The sequence below is a fragment of the Microcebus murinus genome, chromosome 29 (assembly GCF_040939455.1).
Source record: "Microcebus murinus isolate Inina chromosome 29, M.murinus_Inina_mat1.0, whole genome shotgun sequence".
Lineage (NCBI taxonomy): Eukaryota > Metazoa > Chordata > Mammalia > Primates > Cheirogaleidae > Microcebus > Microcebus murinus.
Window position 1 is genome coordinate 4,886,602 of NC_134132.1, and position 16,838 is coordinate 4,903,439.

A 16,838-nucleotide genomic window follows, 5' to 3' on the forward strand; every position below is an offset into this window, starting at 1 on the left:
ACCTTTCTCCGGGCATATACACCCCATGCCAAGGTACACAGCTTGGGGAGAGGAGCATGGCTAGATTTCAGGCCTCACTCTTTCCCTTGTCCAGACATCTTTGAGCACAGCAAATTGTATCAAAGTAGCCCCATTCATTGGCCATTGCGCATCTTCCCTCACCTTTTGATGGAGCCAGGTAGCGAGAGTGGGGTAAGATACAGACAGGGGCAGTCGCTGTGACCACAGGCTCTAGTTCAGACATAGACAGAGAGGGGGAAGCTCCCAAAAGCAGAAAAAAGTCAAACCAAACCCAACCAAAGCTAAGAAGACTAACGATATATGCTTACTTTGCCATACCACTGAGACCTATTTTTCCCAATTATATAACAATTTTTAAACTCACAGTAGAGATTAGAACATTGTTATTATCTGACAGTGAAATAAACAGGAGAAATATAATTGGGGACTATTTTTCCAAAAATAGAATACACAGGCAACTTTTTTCTCTACCTTTAACTTAAGTAAAATTAACTAGTCTAATTTACAAATACAATAATCCTGAATTCTTTTCAGTTGTGTTGTAAAAAACTAAATGCAGTGTACCATAGCAGCCCACTCCTGCTACCTGCTTTATTTTTGGCTTTGAAATAATCTCAGTTGTAAAGCCTGCTGCCTGGTTAATTACTTACCTAAAGGACGAGTTCCTAATACTCTCTCAAGGAGACTTCAGCCTCTCAGCTTAGCTCACCTCTGTTGAAGTCTGGCTTTTCAATATGTTTTGTGCTATGGCAGCTATTATCTTCTATATTTAAATTGTAATAACAACAACAATAATAATAATAAATTTTACTATGATATTCCCCATTCCCAATTATATGACTTTCAAATGTCAAACAAAATGCTGTTAACTGCATACTCACCTTTACCCCAGTGGAGGTCTGATTCCTTCCTTTGGTGTCACTTGCTACTTTGTTTTGTTTTCCTTCTTTGCTATGAAGGAATATGGCAATATTCATCACCTCTTTCCTTCTATTGTTTTTGCAGAAGCAAAATTCTTCTCAGAGGATTCAATGTTTTTTTTTTATTATGTCTTATATTTCTCTTGATTTTCAAAAAATGAATATAAACACCATGGAAAAATATTATTGCAAAGTAGCTGAAGATTGGTATCCTGAAAAACCATTTTATACTATTTTTGGAAATAGAAAGTGTGTTAAAGTAGACAAAACTTTTATATTCACAGTGTGTTGCGTGTAGAAGAAGATACTTTACTTTCACATCTTAACAATGATTTGTCTGATTCAAATCTGATGTTAACTGTTGTGAATAATAATATAATGTGGGAGTATTAGGTTTAGGTTTAGGATTGGTGCAGAAGTAACGATTAAGTGTCTGTCACACAAAGCAGGATAGCAAAAGAGCCTTGGCAAAGTCTTGGAGGGATATTAATGAAATGAACAAAAACGCTCTGTTATGTTGGGAAAATGGGTATAGAATTTTCTTTTTCCTAACAGAAATCTAGAAAAATATGCTGCAATTAGACTAGGAACTGATGATACCTAAATCATGCAGTGTTTCTAACAATAGGTCTCCCTATATTTCTTAAGGAATGAGCTTTGTACTAGAAGACTCTGTTTAGAAGAAATTTTTAATGAATTCCTACTGACATACATGTGTCTCTCTTTGCCATCTCATTCTTTGCTTCTCTATCTTGTGTATCAATATCATTCAGTTTCCACAAAGTCAGCCTATCTCAGGCTTGTTATACTGTCCACAAACATGAAAAGAAAAATGGGTTGTTTCAGAGTTGTAGAAGGGATACCTTTTTATACATACCTCTTTTAATAGTTCAGTGGAAAATGCAGGTGCAGACACAACCAAATCAATGAAACTTTGTTTTCCTTTTAGAGACCAAGTCTTGCTATATTGCTCAGGTTGGACTTGAACTCTTTTGTCTCAAGATCCTCCTGCCTCAGCTTCTTGAATAGCTGTGACTACAGGTGCACACCACCGCCCCCAGCTACAATGAAATTTTAATGCATCATAAGGGTTCATTCATATCATTTTACTTTTTTAGATAAATCAGTGCAAATTTGAAAGCAAGTACTACAACTAAATGGGAAACATTTGTTAAATAAGCAGGGCAACATAAAATCAGCATCTCTGGAGTTAATATCTATCATATACTGAAAATGTATGAGATGATTATTTCATTCTGTGATGCTATGATGGTCCTTTTGAGCATATAATACTCAAAACTTATATATTAATATAAATATGTTTAATTTTATTTACAATATATTAGTAGTAGTTAGAAAAAATAGTGTTTTAAGGTGATACAGTTTCTTGACATCTTATAATATAAAAACATTATTTGTTCAGATGTCCAAATTAATCTTCTCTAAAATGGGCATAAAATTATGGGTCTTTAGATATGCAATGACTCCTTCAATCCTCTGTTGTCATTCCTAGATGACAATAGATTTGAGCCAACATTAATCACACATGAAACAGAAAAAAACAGAAAACTTGTAGATTTGATTTCTAGAACTGTTCTCATAGCTGTGCACAGTGGAAATAACTTCTTCTGTGTTTGCTGTGATGCTCAGCCACGGTGCCACCGCAAAGATGATGGCAAACATTTGATATAGCATTTACAAGTCACAAGTAATTCCCTCTACCCTTTTTAAGTCAGGGTTTGTAAGAGCTTACATATTTCTTGGCTTATTGTTAAGTCAAGGCTTCCTACACAATAGTCTTCCTACTGAGACCATTTCCATTCCTAGACTAAAAATTGCAGAGCTGTGATTAGGCAGACGTCTTGTGCCAAATAAGGACCTCTGTGATGTGATCTGGGCCTGAGTCCCACTTTATCATATGTTATATAATTATAACAATCATACAGTAAGTTAAACTCGAGAAAGCAATTTATATAAAAACATAGAAATATAACTTTCCCGTTTAAAACAATGCCACGGGCAATTTTCTCACATTAAGTGAGTAACTAAATTTAATCTAAGGTATGGTATATTTGTTTCAAGAATGTTGCAAAAATTTAGGGAGAGAAGATTTTCATGTCCATAGAAACCAACAGTATACAACTATAGTGCAGTTTCTCCATTCCAGGGAATAAATCCTTTAGATCCAAGAAATGGGATAAAATTCTCTCTTGATTCTTCTGCGGGCTTTGCTATGGTAGAGCTTCAGAAAGCTCCCTGGCTACGGGAGACACTTTCTGGTTTATAGCATAGTAAGCAGGGCATATATTTGAAGGTAGGAGATTATAGTTAGCTTCACAAGGTAAAATAATTAACTCATAATTTCCCCATTTCTGCCTGGCCCACAGTATTTTTCATGTTCAAGACTAAAAGATGCATCAATTCATCAAATATTAAAGTAAGTAGCAATGACTACCTTCTGCTTAGTTGTATGAATCAACGACTCAGCTTAGGTTGATATTCCACAATTCTGACAAAATACTTTTGAGTACTAGTTCTCCCAAATTCGAAATACCACATTATTATCTCAGGATTTGTTTTCCTTCTACAATCATAGGATAACAGTTTGGCTAGATTGGTAAATGTTTATCATTATATTACCCCTATTTTATAGATGAGTTAAGTGAAGCTTAGAGGCAGTACATGGTTAGAAACTAGAATATATAAGTGTTCTTTAGCTTATTTTTTCAATTTTGATATGAATTTTATGAATGATATGATTTTGAATGAATGATAAAATTTAATTTTCCCACCATTGATTTACCACTAGTACAGTGTCTATCTCTGTAGAACATATATATATGTGTGTGTGTATATATATATATATAATTATATATACATAAAATTTATCCTTGGATTTTAATTCTCCATAATACAGACAATATGTTGTAGTTAAATTTTATTTTTAAGAAATAAGGACACTCCGTTGTTGACCTCATTTGATATGAGTAAAAAACTGTGATGAAACATGGCTTATTTTTCAAGCTCTGGCAGTGGATTATTTTCTGACATTGTAAGACTTCCTGATTTCTCTGTACTTTAGGTTTTCTGAATCACATAATCAACTGTCTTAATGTTTAATATTTATTGAATATTAAATGAATGCCATGTAGTCTTTTGCATATTCTAGTATAGTCAGAACAATCGTGCAAATTAGGAGTCATAATCCCCATTTTGTGGAAGAAGAAATTTAAGGTCAAGCAGTAGAAATGGCCAAGGCCAAGGTCAAACAACAAGTAAGAGGCAGACTTGATCTGAACCCATGCCTCCCTGCTTCTAACGCCTATGTTTTTTCCTTTCTTTTACACTGCCCCAATATGCCAGGGGATATGATCATGAGTCATCCTTTTTAGAGAAGTAATAATATACTTTTTGCTGTATTATTTCAATTCATTGTTATGTCGGAACAACAATAGTAAATATTATTTACTTATTATACACTCAAATGCTTTAACTATCATTGAACTTGGATTAATGACAGAAATGAAAGAGAAATGTAACACTAGTCTCCTCCTTTGGTGACCTTCATTTTCCTTGAATTAAAAACAAGGAAATCATGAACTAACTGGTGTTTAATAAAGACACTATGTGACGAAGGTAATGTGGCTTCTAAAACAAGTACCAAAAGTAGATTCACAGCCTCAGTCCTCATCCCGGGTCCTCCCGTCACCCCGATGACCTCATGTTGTTTCTAGGAGATCACTCAGGACTTGGCGTCCTCCTAAGGAGAGAGTTGGCCAGGGTGATTATGAAGATCAAGTGTTTACTACATGTGTGAAAGTGTAACCTACATAAACATAAAAGTGAGTAGTAAACAATTTAATGTTTAAGCTCTTAGTGACTTCAGGAAGAATGTTCGTGCATGTTAGCGCTATATTGTAACGATTTTATAAACTGGTCAGTGAGTTCCTTGCATCTGATGAGTATGATTTTCTTTCCAAGTAGCACACTAATTACCTAGATGTTAGTCTCATCCTGAAAATAGTTCGTTGTTGCCAAAAAGCAACTGGTAATAAAAATCCCTCCGGTTTCCATGATCACAAAAGGACAAGATTGCAGAATCTTGAATTCTGATCCAAGAGATATTGTACAGAACCCCAGTGCCATGCGGTAGACCAGTCATTTCCTGCATTGTATCCTGCATGATAAGGGATAAGCATCCGCAGGCAGCATTTTTACAGAGGAGGTGCTGAAGGCGAGAAGTTTTCTTAAATTCCAGGAATGCACAGGGAAGTTATTGAAGGAGAGAATAGTAAATCCCGAAGATTTGTATTAAAAATTCTAATGCTGCATGGAATACACAGGAAAATTATTCTCTACAACAGTGGATTCAACAATAAAGACAGGGATACAAATGTAACCAGAAAAAAAATAAACTTCAGAGATTCCTGGATAAAATGGCTTGCTAATTCAAGGATAAGGGAAACGGAAAATCAATATAAGTGCCAAATTAAATACTATTTGTAGCTCGTTGAATATATATTTATGTTTGAGTTATTAACTGCCTAATAAAGACTGTGTAGTTTATTCCACAATGTGGTTTTAGTTATAAATGACGGTTTATAATGTCTTGGATTTAAACAAAATCAAATACAGTACAACTAAAACAGGCATATATATATTGGGTGTGACCCAACAGATAATTTCAGTCAAGAGTCTGCTACCCAGATCAATAAATAGTAACTCTCCTATTAAAGAATGATAATTTAATTACTTATTCTGTGCCCCGTATTAAGAAAGTGCTTTGAAAATTGTTACTATTGATCACATCCAATTAAAAAGCCTTCAAGTCTTCCTCGTTTAGCCTTATACCATCTCTTCTTGGGAGGAGGAATGCAATTATTGTAGCCATTTACTGATGAGGAAGTTGAAACTTGATTGTATCACTTGTGCAAGATCATCCGACCAGCAAGCAGCTCACAGGGGTTTGAACCAGTCATGCTGACTCCAGAATGTGGCAACTGATACTCCACGGTTGGGTTTCTTACTACTCTTATCTTGTATATGGGAAATAATAAGTACTTTTCAAAATATATTAACACAGAGTTCTGGGCAGAGTGCCAGGGTTTCAGTTCATGGCAATGCCTCTGTTCCCCTTATCTTAACAGCTTCTCTTTCTTTCTGCAGAGGTATTGATTAAAGAGAATTGTCTTTGGTTTCATAGCTGGTGAGCATTGAATAAGACATTTTCATATGTAGTCTTGAGCTTTATCACTAAATGAAAATGATTATAGCCACAGCAGTCGAATGAGTGAATACTGCTTCAGAGTTTTTTCATCTGTCAAGTCAAGTAGTGATTTTTTAGTTTCTTTAAGATTTCCATAAGATTAGTCCAGCAGTTTTACCGGCATTAGTCAAGAGAATATTGCCATTCGGAAACATCCTGAATATGTCAGCCACGATTTCCATGGCTAATTTTCCCTTTTCCTAATGCTGTACACTTCCAAAGTAAAGTGTACCAAAAGAGAAAATTCGAATGATGCTATTTAAGCATACTAATTAATTCCATATGGGCCATACATACATTTATTCATTCATTCATCAAGGAATAGATAGATAGATAGATAGATAGATAGATAGATAGATAGATAGATAGAACCTCTCTGTGTTGCCTGGGCTAGAGTGCAATGGTGTCATCATAGCTCACAGCAAACTCAAACTCCAGGGCTAAAGCAATCCACCTGCCTCAGCCTCCCAAGTAGCTGGGACTACAGGTATATACCACCATACCTGGATAATTTTTCTATTTTTTGTAGAGATGAAGTCTCACTATGTTGCTCAGGATGGTCTTGATCTCCTAGCCTCACACTATCCTGCTGTCTCTGATTCCCAAAGTACTATGATTATAGGCATGAGCCATAACCCTGGACTCATCAAGAAATATTGTTTGAAGCCATGACCTCATTCTCAGATTTGACTTGCTTCCCCCTGCTCTCCTTCCTTAAGATAGGCACCTGTCATTCAGCCTCAGTAGCTTCCTAGTGTTATCTTTATGAGGATTCTCCACCAAGCCCGGGTATGGATTGGAATCTAGTCTCCTTATCAATCCAGTTCCTTCCTCACAAAATATGTACAACTGACCCCTTACGCTACTCCCAAAGTCAAGGAAATAGTTCCTTCCCTTGAGAAAAAGGTATTAATATGTCAAGAGGCAATGAAACAGTTTTTCAAATTAAAGGAGCACAGAAATTCCTGAACAGAATATTACAATAAATGCACATTTATACATGTTTTAATGAAGTTAAAGAACCTCAAAGACAAAAATAAATCTTGAAGTCACCAGAGACAATAGACAGATTAGCTTCATGAACCAACAAAAATCAGATATATTGTTGCCAAAAGCAGATAATAGAAAAGATTATATATTCAAAGGTCTTTAAAGGAAAAAAGTACATCATTTACGAGGGAGGGCAGGGTAAAAATCTTTAGATAAAAACACAGACTTTCAAAAAACATGTCTAGTAAAGGTGTTTATTTCAGAAAACAAAAAAGAAAAGAAATAGGAAAGAAAAAAGAAACACCAAATAAAGGAGATTTCAAATATCAATGGGTATTATATAAAAGTAAGTAACTGAAAAAACAATGTTGCTAATTTTTCATGAGTATAGACTTTTCAAACAAATAAGAAAATACTTAAGATGGCTGGAAACAAAGCATAAATAGAAGAATGTGAATTAAAATTATAGTGACATAGCATTTTTACCTGCTGGATGAGCAACGATCAATGACTTTGATAATACAGTGACTTGGCTAGCTTATGTGGAAATATTCATTCTTACATAGTGTCATTGGAGTCTAAATTAGGACAGCTCTGTAGACTACAGGAAATTACTGCTGAAATTTAAAATGCACATACTCTTGTCACTCTATATCTTCCTACACACTTATTTTTTCACATAGCATTTTTCACTTTCTGAAATTATGCTACTTCCCTATTTGCTTATTTATAGATTTTCTGTTTCTCTTTCCTCCCCCTTACATTTTAAGCCCCATGAAGGTAGATATTTGTTAGAGCAGTGTCTAGGACGTTAATATTGCTCCGTCAATGTGAGTGTGATCAATGCTGTGATTTAGTTCCCAACCTAAATGTCATCTCAGAGTCTTTCACTGTCTCTATAGTCCCCTTCTTCAGCCACAGCCTGCCTGGCTGAGATTCTCTATTCTGTTACCTTATTTAATTTTATTTATGACATTTCCACTAATCAAAAGCCTAATAGTATGTATTTGTTTACCTGTCTTTTATCTGCCTTTCCCTGCAGAACAGAAGTCGGGTGAGTTCAAGGACCTGGTTCACTTTCATCACTGCTCTACTGCCAGTGTCCAGAATGGATAGTAGGAAGCCCAATGTACTATTTTATGAATAATGAATAAATGAACACATGAATGAAAGAGGATACAAGTTGTTTGTGTAAACAATATTAACAAGGAAGAAGAAGTCACAACATTTACAACATTCTGTCAATACTGGCCCCATCTCCCTTTTGAGACGGTAAATGTCATTTCTCATTTTGCAGTTGCTTCTGAGACAGTAGCTTAAAAACTCTTTTCTCCTCCTGCCCAGCCTGAGTAAGGGGCGAGTTTCCTTCTTCCTAGCATGAGGGTGTAGCAATATTCAGATAATGAATAGTATCCCAACCCTCTCTAGAGAACCATTTGAATTTCTGAAAACCTTTCATTGAACTCACTCCAGTTTAGATCATCACACAAGGTGTAGATTTATTTTTCTATTAAGAATCTAAATACCATATTTTCTAGTCACTCTACTTTTATGTTTCTCTTAGGGCGTTAAAAATAATCCATTTTTATGGTGTGTAGGAGTTCTGGCATATAAATATATATATTTAAAGATATCATTCATAGAATTATAGTTGTGTTTATTTCTTCTCTACCCTATGGCTCCTGTCCTGTGAGGTTTATGAGTTGAAGTGTCATAGAGTTGTATTTTCTAGTAAGGTATTCATAAGCACTATAAGGGTTATAAAAGAATTATATTTTATCCTTTATGATTAACATTTTTCTTCTAAAATAAAAAGCTTTTTATTTGCTATAAATTACATCTTGATGTTGCCTTTTAAAATTCATAGACTTTATTTTGTAAGTCACTTTTAACTTTATGGAAAAATTATACAGAAATTACAGGAAGTTCCCATATACTCCCTCTCCTCTCATCCTCCATCTACAGTTTCCCCTATTCTCCTGGAAGTTTTATAGTTTTCCATTTCACATTTAGTTCTATGATCCATTTTAAGTAAATTTTCGAGAAAGGTGTAATGTCAGCGTCTGGATTTACATTTTAGCATGTGGTTGTTCCCTCTTATTTCATTGATTGAAAATTTCTTTATCCTTGTTGGAGAATTATGTGGACTAAAATTGCTGTGGGTATGGCCGGGCGCGGTGGCTCACGCCTGTAATCCTAGCACTCTGGGAGGCCGAGGCGGGCGGATTGCTCAAGGTCAGGAGTTCAAAAACCAGCCTGAGCGAGACCCCGTCTCTACCATAAAAATAGAAAGAAATTAATTGGCCAACTAATATATATAATATAAAAAAAAATCAGCCGGGCATGGTGGCTCGTGCCTGTAGTCCCAGCTACTCGGGAGGCTGAGGCAGGAGGATTGCTTGAGCCCAGGAGTTTGAGGTTGCTGTGAGCTAGGCTGACGCCACGGCACTCACTCTAGCCTAGGCAAGAAAGCGAGACTCTGTCTCAAAAAAAAAAAAAAAAAATTGCTGTGGGTAATTGTTTTGTGTTTTCATTGAAGCCATTTCATAAATTATTAATTTTTATACATGCAATACATTTGTTGTAATTGATAAAGCAATATTGGTATGCTATTATTAACTAAATTCCATAGTTTACATTAGGGTTGTACAGTTCTGAGTTTTTCCAAATGCATAAAGTTCACCATTATATTCATATCCATAAATAATATATATAACCATATATAAGAATCCTAATGTTTCTATAGTTGTGTCTTTTCCAGGGTGTCACATAGTTGCAATCATACAGTATGTAGTCTTTTCAGATGATCTTCTTTCACTTAGGGTCCTATAATACATTAAGGATTCTTCCCTGTCTTTTCATAGTTTGATAATTAATTTCTTTTTTAGACCTGAATAATATTCCATTGTCCGGATATACCACAGTCGATTTATGCATTTGTCTGCCGAAGGACACCTTGGTTGCTCCCAGGTTTTGGCGATGAAAATAAATCAGTATAAATATCTGTGTGGGGCTCTTTTTTGTGGCTATAAATCATCAGCTCATTGGAGTAAATACCTAGGAGACATGAAACACTGACATACTACCTCCAAAGTAGCTGAACCATTTTGCATTCCCACCAGCAATGAATGAGAATTCCTGCTGCTCCGTAATTTCACCAGCATTTGGTGTTGTCAGTATTTTGGATTTTAGCCATTTTAATAGATGGGTAGTAATCTCTCATTGTTATTTTAATTTGAAGTTCCCTAATGTTACATATGGTTGAGAATTTTCTCACATGCTTATTTGCCATCTGCATATATCTTCTTTGCTAAGGTGTCTGTTCAGATCTCTTTCCCCACACTTTGTAATTGGATTGTTTGTTGTTTTTCTGTTGAGCTTTAAGAGTTCTCTGCATATTTTGGATATTAGTCCTTTATCAGACTAATGAAAAGCTTTGTAGATATTTTTGAAAATATTTTGCATTAGTTCATGGCTTGTGTTTTTATTTTCTGAACAGTTTATTTTGCAGAGCGGAAGTTTTTGATGTTAATCAAGTCCAATTTATCAATTTTTTCTTTCATGGATCCTGTCGCTGGTATTGTATCTAAGAAATCATCACCTAACTCAAGTTCACCTGGATTTTTTCATATGCTATCTCCTAGAAGTTTTACGGTTTTGCCATGCTACATCTAGGTCTATGATCCATTTTTGAGTTAATTTTTGAGAAGGATATAAAGTCAGTGTCTAGATTTATTTTTTAGCATGGGAATGGTCCCTCGTTTCATTGACTAAAAACTTCTTTATTCTTGTTGGAGAATTATGTGGACTGAAATTGCTGTGGCTAATTGTTTTGTGTTTTCATTAAATCCATTTCATGAATTATTAATTTATAGGCATCCTTCATTTTATTGTGCTTCCCAGATATGGTAGGATTTTGTTGTATAATATTTGTATGTATCTATGGGTTATACATGATATTTTGAAACTACATCGAATCCATAGTGATCAAATTAGAGTGGTTAAGATATTCATCTCCTTGAACATTTATCATTTATTTGTGTTGGGAACATTTCAAATTTCTCTTCTAGCTACTTTGAAATAAACAATATATTGCTAACTATAATCACTGTGCTATATCAAACACTAGAACTTATTCCTTCTATTTAATTGTATGTTTGTGCCAATGAACATACTCTTTTCCTTCTTCCCAATCCTACACACTCCTTCCAGCCTCTGATAACTGTCTTTCTACCCTATACCTCCACAAGGTCAAGTGTTTTAGCTCCCACGTATGAGTGAGAACATGTCATATTTGTCTTTTTTTGGCTGGCTTATTTCACTTAACACAATAACCTCCAGTTCCACCCATGTTGCTACAGATGACAGGAATTTATTCTTTTTTATGTAATCGATTTCTTAAATTAAATGTCAATATTATTTTTTTTCGACATATTACAACAATTTTAAATTCAGACTGTGTAGGTACGAAGACAACATTATCACTTTTTAATTGAATGGGGCTTTTTTGATCTGAGGTCAGATGTGATCATCCTACAAATCTTTATTCAGTAGATCACCTAAACATTGATTCTATCACCTTTTTCACTGTGGACAATTAGAAACAATATGTATTTTGTTTACTTGTTTTGCCACTTTTATCCCAGCTATACACTGCTCTTTAGAATCACTGATTACCCTCAGTGATATTTAGATATTGATCCAGAAAATTCTTCATACCAGTAAGATTTCAGTAAGATTACCAGTGGACCAGGACAAAATATCCTCAGTGGGAGTTGATACAAATTAATTGTTTTATTTAAATTTTTTTGGTAGCAATAAAACATTGGCAGGACATGGAGACAGCTTCAGCAAGACTCCATTGCTACAAACTACTTTTACCTTACTCCACCTTAAATCCCAGAAGTAAGAACTGAAGGGAATAAAAACTATAATACAAAATCATAGTGCCCCAAAGAACAAAGGGAAGGTTCGACTTAAATAGGGAAGGTTCTCAATCAGGTCCACTTATGCAAATGAAGGATTCAAACTTGTTCAGTTCTGATTGGTCAAAACAATTGAGCGTATTGGAAGCTTTCCAAGCCCAAACCAGAAGTCTCTGTCAAATGTTCCCCCAACTCCATGATCCTTGGGGGTTTCTAACTGCTGTTTATCTTGGCTCTGGTTACAGGAACTATTTTGGCTCAGAGTTGTAAAGCAGGACATTTGTCAAAGCTGCTTTTTGTGAGAACAAAGGGGCACATGACCACTCTTTCTCACCCTGCCATGGCTGCTTGGTTCGGCCTTTAGATTGGCAGTGTCTCTATTTAGCTACAGGGAGCCCATTTCCTCTAGAGAGCTTGGGGTCCTATTTTGCAGTTTTATTTCACACCATGAATATGTTACCTTGTATGGCATAATGGGCTTGGAAGACGTGATTAAAGGTGAGGACATTGAGATGGGGAGATTATGGTCAATTATTTGGGAGGGCCCTATCTGATTACAGGGGTCCTTAAAAATGGAGAAAATTTCCTGGCTGTGGTTGGAGGGAGGGGTGACCAGGGAAGTAGGAGCCGAGACAGAGGAAAGGGGAGAGCCAAGGAGTGTGGCAGCCTGTAGGGAAGGAAATAGATTCTCCTCTAGACATCCGGTAAAGGGACACAGTTCTGTTGATGCCTTAGTTTTAGCCCAGAGACCCATACAGCACTCTTACCTAAGGAACGGTAAAATAATAGATTTGTGATGTTTGAAGTCACTATGTTTGTGCTAATCAGCTATGGCAATGATAGAAAACTCATACTGAACAGGGAGTGGTTAAAGTCTGAATTAAAAGCCCTGCATTAAACATTATACAAAGTATACATGCAAAAAAAAAAAAACCCTCAAAAAACAAAAAAAACCATGTGTAACCTCTTAATATGTTGAAATTTAGAAAGACTATCTTTGGATTTGAATAGCATTGTAAAAACAGAAATGAAATGCAGGCCTGCAACTGAGACGAGGAGCTTGACCAGAGTGAGGATCAGGCTTGATTCAGGTGTAATCCTTCACATCACTTCCAGCTGATGCAGCTGACAGTCAGAGGACGACAGTTTGGCTCCGGAAGCTGTGGTGGGTGAGCAAGAGCTGTTTGATGATAACAGCAATTTTGGCACTTAACTACTTTGGCCACCAGTTGTCTGAAATTGCAACTTTTTACATGTAATCATAGATCGTGCTATTTAAGACCATAAAAGACGTGAAGAGGTCACTTGACCCAGGCGTCTGTTTTCATACAGCCAGTTACTGTTATCCTTATGAACAAAGTACAGGAACTGAGACCCAGAAGAGGACAAACATCTCATGCCCTTAGTCCTTACTACAGTAGATGACTCTAAAATGCAAGCCGGTGGCACCTTCAGCATCTTCAGAAAAGGAGAGCTTCACGTTTACTGAATACATAAGTTTAAAAGATGCCTTGGTAACTGTTCCTATAATACAAATCACTTTGAAATCACTTTAATTTTTAAAAAGCTCAATGTACATACTGAGAGCTTAGTGTTTTTTGTTTTTAAGTAGAAGCCTTAAATCTCAGAAAATGTGAATACCAAAAAAAACCACTTGAACTCCATGATCACCTCCTATTCTTACCTGAATTTTTTGACCAATGCAGTGCCTGTGATTTCTTAATGTTTACTGTATGCTTATCCAGCCGTGGACATGATGAAGAATCATCCCTTGAATATATAAGTTAAAGGGATTAATCTCATATATCAAAATTCGTCAGTGTTATAAGAACAACCTTTAAGAGCAAAGGAATGCCAACTTTAACCTTGCGTATTGTGTTAGGAGAGGATGCCTTAAATATGCTAATACAAGCTTGTAGTTACACTGTTATTTATGGCAAAACATGCTGATCTTAAGTATGATTACAAACACCATTATGTATTAGATGCCATTTATTTTGTTTTTCTCAGTCTGGCTCGAGGACCCAAGAGATTATATATCATCTCAGCATGCAGCCAGCACAATACCCGAGCTTATTGGAACACTGAGCACATTACCCTTAAAGAGACTTAATGTTCATAATACGGATGTGAGCATTCAAGAGAACAACCCTTCCTAACTGTGTAATAACATTCCAGCAGCCATAGAGCCAAGTTCTAACACCCATACACAGGCAGTGTACAGTGGTGAGAGGACCTATGTTTGGGGATTAAATTTATTTCTTTTAATTCATTCATTCCTTTCTCCTTTCCTCCCTCCCTCCCTTCTTTCCTTCCTTCCAAAAATATTTGCTATTATTTGTAATGCCCAAGGCCATGGCTTTTATTAAGCTTTGCATTATTAAGTAGTTATTAAGCTATAATCTCTGTTGTTAAAGAGCACGTGGTCTAGTCATATGACACTACTGGCTGTGAGAACTTACTTAGATTGTTCAACTTCTCTGAGTAACTAGAACTGAGCCTGGCAAGGATCAGGGGTGCAACAAACAGCAGTGCTTTCTTTCCTGATCTCATTCATATTCTTTGCTGGGGAAGAACACACCTCATGGACAGCTTCTACTTCTCTCTCTCCTTTTATACAGAAATCACTTTGAAGGATCATGGAGTAAGGTTGGGAAGGATGGGCTTTGTCCACTCCTGAAGTTTCCTTCCATGTGGAGGGAAATCTATCAGCATAGCATTGTGGGACATTCTTAGCCTCGTCTTCCATTTATGCCCAGTGAAGAGGAAGGACTTACCTGCTGGGTGAATTTAGAAGGAGAAGCTGGGTGTAAGGCAGCTAGCCCCTTAATCTGCCGTTTCTCTTAGGAAGCCTTGTTTTGGGATTGGAAATCCCCCTATCTTAATCCCCTACTAAGTGATAAGAGCCACATCCCAGGATGGAAGTGACCAGTGGTCCCTTTTTGCCTAGGGATGGTAGAGAGGTCAGTTTCACTGTGGTGCCTATTATCAGAAAGTCCACTTCCTGCTGTGTTAAAGTCCACATTCGTCTGCTCTCAGTAATAAGGATGATTTTTTGGTGCCATCTGCCTTTTTCAACTGGGTTAGAACTCAGGTGGGGAAGAATAGTGATATTTATTGTGTCACTATGAATCCCATTAAATGATAATTATTGTTTCCTTGGGACTCTTTACTGGAAAATAATTTTTTAAAAATGCCACTTGGATCTAATGATTGCAGATGCTAGCGTAATAGAAACAGGCTGGGGGTCACACACCTCTCTCTTTTCTTCTCCGTGAGAGAGCAACTGTTGCCAGATTCCTTTCTCCCAAAAGAGAGGTTATAAAAGATCATGATGAGGTTGCTTCTTTATATTTGTGCCGTGCTTTATTTAAAAATTAATGGCATAGTTCCAAAGGAGTTGCCATAGTTTCTCACTAATTTTCTTAATTACTGTTTTTAATGGCGCAATTGCATTTTAGAGATGTAATGTTTTTAATTTGTTATAGTTTACTACACCCTTGTGAGAAAGGACATCTACATTTTGCAAATTAAGAAATTGCCAGAAAAAAGGAAGTGACTTGCCTAATGTCACACAGAAACTGTGAATTAGTAGATGAATATGGAATTAGACATAATTAGAACTCATCAGTAAGCTCTCTCGTAAATGAAATCTACCTGGAGACCCATCAGGAGGAATAGCTGAAACTTTTTGAAAAGCAGAGCAGGAAATTTGACTTCTTTTTTTGCTCATTATAACTGAATTATTGAGACCTTTAATGCAAAACTTGGTGTTTCTCACTGGAGCTAGACTTGACTGGGAGTTTTATCAATATTCCTGGAAAAGACTGATGACTTTAAAATGCATTTGCTCCAACTAAAAGTGCTGACCTATCATTAATTTTCAGTGTAACTGATGTAAAGATTTGAAAATGTTTCTTCTAATTCTTCATCATGTTATATAGAAGGGTGTTGGAACCAGCTCATAATAACTTATGAGAGCCAAATTTTCAGTCGTGTTGTAAGCCAGTCAGCTAAACACAGCCGTTACTAAAAATTAAAATATGTGGGATGGAGCCAAGATGGCCAAGTAGAGATGTCACTTGTGGAACTGTCCTGGTGGGAAAGTAGGATATCAGACTAAGGAGAGGGAGGGGGAGTCGTAGTTCAGGTGTGGATCCAGGTGAGAGACTACAGAGATGGCTGGGGACCCCACAGAGTAAAACTGCAAAACTGAGAAGGAAGAAGAGAACGAGGAGAAGATATTGGTGAGGATCAAACCCAGAAAGTCCCAGAGCCCAGCGAAAGGGTAAGGGGTACTCCTGTCCCCGTCCTATGTGCTATTGGTGAACAAAGGCCACTAAGTTTATTGCAGGCTTTTCCACTCTCCACAAGCGAGGCATGGTGACTAATAGGGAATAGGGGGGTGAAATTGCAAGCTCCAGGAGGTTGGCCAGTCCATGAGGGGTGTCCCCCAGCAGAGTCACGAGAGGACTGAGTGCTGGCTTTCTTCCATCCAGACACGTCCCCCCCTGCACCTCTCCTAACCACTGCAACTGAGAAAACAGTTTGAGCTCAGGCTCACGTGGAGCCATCCTCCCTCCCCTACCCATTATAATCACAGGAGGAGTTTGAGCCAAGAAGTTCATGAACAGCCATTTCTCTCCAGCAGGGGCGCACTTCAGGGTGAGGTCTCCACCGAGAGAGGGGACCACACCTCTTCCCTCGAGGAGTTCT